Raw genomic sequence first — 2,462 nt, 5'->3', positions numbered from 1 at the left:
TAAGATATCCTCTTAGCTAATTACAATGCAAGTTATATTGCATAGCACGCAGAAAGCTCAGAACAATATTTTTGTTCAATTCTAACACCTATATATAATAACAGTAAAATAACTTAAATCAATTAACTTGTTACCTAAACTTCTTTATTACAGTACCTACTCAGTTTTATAACATTACGAACCCAATAGGCAATCAGGAATAGAAACTCTTCCTTAAACTTACTTGATTCAAGGTCCAGATAGAAGTCATGTATAATTCACTAAAATATAGGAACACTCATCCCACATCACATCTCACCCCGTTGTATTAATAGCGGATTATTATGAAGCACATTACAGAAGATATATTTACATAAGAGCCCTAAGGATATATTTGCATCCTACGTAGCTGTGTGGGCTGATATAGTGAACTTGGCACGACTTCTTGGTCCCCTACCAGGGTCGCTGAATCACGATTGATGAATTTTGTTTACGAATTTTTTTTTTATGATCCTTTCAAAAGCTCCACTTTTTTTAATAGTATTAAGATGATAAACAGTGAAATATAGTAAGTTAAAAAATAATATGAAATAAAATAACCATTGATCCATTCAACGTTTACATAATATTTTGAAGGATATGGTCAGGGCTGCAGTCAAGAAGGAAGAAAAAGTAGTAATAAATACTTATTTTATTATTTTGATTGACTTTTATTTGTATTTCACTATAATTATTATACTCTATTAGATTCTAGATTTATTTATAGTAAATATTTATACTCACCCCAATTTTTGTACTTTCCTTAGCCTCCCCTCCCCCTCACCTTTTATTTTTGAAATAAATAAACTATCAATTCTTTAACTCTCATATAAGGTTAGGCTCTTTGCACACCCACTTAAAACTTATTTCTCCGTTTTTCTACTATTCATATTCCACCGTAATAACTATTTGTATGTAATTTTTTTAATTAGTTTATATCATCATCTATCTTCATTATTCTTTTTATATTGCGAAATCCTGTTTTATAAATTCTCATCATACTCAATTCTCCCTTTCACTCATCCCACATTCTTCCTTCTACATTACATTTGTATGTAATAAAGGTATTCATGATCTTTAGTTTAACATAAATAACAAAACAAGTTAATTTGAAAAAAGGACTAACCGAAACAATAAAATAAAAGTAATGTCAATAATAGAATTGATATATAGAGAATTTATAACAGAATGTCCTGCAGCAGCCTGGGCTTCAGTCTTCGGGTTGAGGTTGGGTTTCCCAGGTTGTAGGTCACTGCTCCTTTGACTGCCGGTACTAGGAGTGGAACTTTAAGAACTGTCTCTTGATATAATCATCTATCGACTTCATTTGTAATTCTTGAGGATATTCGCTAGGAGCTCCTCTGCGTTTAACTTATAGCATGCACTTTAAATTAGGCTACTCACAATCCTATACAAATAAATTTAGCTTTTTTAATCGTTTTAACACTTAGAGGTATTCATGATCTTTAATTTAATATGTTAAAGCGAGTGAAATGGAAAAACTCATGTTAAATAGAGAAATATTTCCTTCTTTTACCATGTTAAACCGATATAACATATACCATGGTTGAGAGTATGTTCCTAGGTCTGTTAAATGGAGAATGACGTCACGCAACAGACCAGCTGAGCTCGTCACCATTTTATTTGAAGTCGTGTTAGGTTACTTGCTTGCAGTTTGCGCTTTAATTGTGTTAGTATTGTTTAGGATGTTTTTATAACTAATAAAACAATGGATGGCAATAATAATAATGTAATGCCAGTTGTCAATTAGCTCATCTTGATTCTCTTCCTCACAAGTTAGAAGATCAACAAGACACTCAGTAGCCAAACTTTTACACCACTTCCACTTTTCACTCAATTTAGACATTTTGTAATAAATCACTTTTGTGAAAACTTAGAAGTATACAATAATACGATGTTTTGGAAGGAAGGGTTATAAAACAAGTTGCTCAGAAATCCGCTAGGAGCTCTTATGCATTTACCATTTAACATGACTTTAAATAGGGCTGCTCACAATCCTATACTTATAACATTTAACAAAGTAAAACATTTTATATTTAACATGACATCATGAATACCCCTAATCTGTAATAATTATTTACCAATAGCGATTACCATTTTATAATAGTTATTATATCTCCTAATTTAATTAAACTAATAGATCTTTTCAGTTATAAATGTTTTGATTTACTTGTTCAATTTATTACTAAGTTAATAATTGTTTTTTATTTATTTTTATGCACTGAATTATTTTATTTAAAGTTTCTAGCAGGTTCTTGTATCCTTATTCATAAATCTTTACCTCACTCCCTTATTCCTTCCACTCCGTCTAATATTATTCAATCAACATCCGTCATCTTATCCTCTCGCCCGTTTAACATTACACTTTCAGCTATATATTGTTATCCAGGTATTTCCCTTTCCTATAGGCATCTTGACTCCTT

This window comes from Halyomorpha halys, unplaced genomic scaffold (genome assembly GCF_000696795.3).
Source record: "Halyomorpha halys isolate HHAL.00 unplaced genomic scaffold, Hhal_1.1 Scaffold824.1, whole genome shotgun sequence".
NCBI classification, from domain to species: domain Eukaryota; kingdom Metazoa; phylum Arthropoda; class Insecta; order Hemiptera; family Pentatomidae; genus Halyomorpha; species Halyomorpha halys.
Note: the sequence above shows the minus strand (reverse complement) of the source record.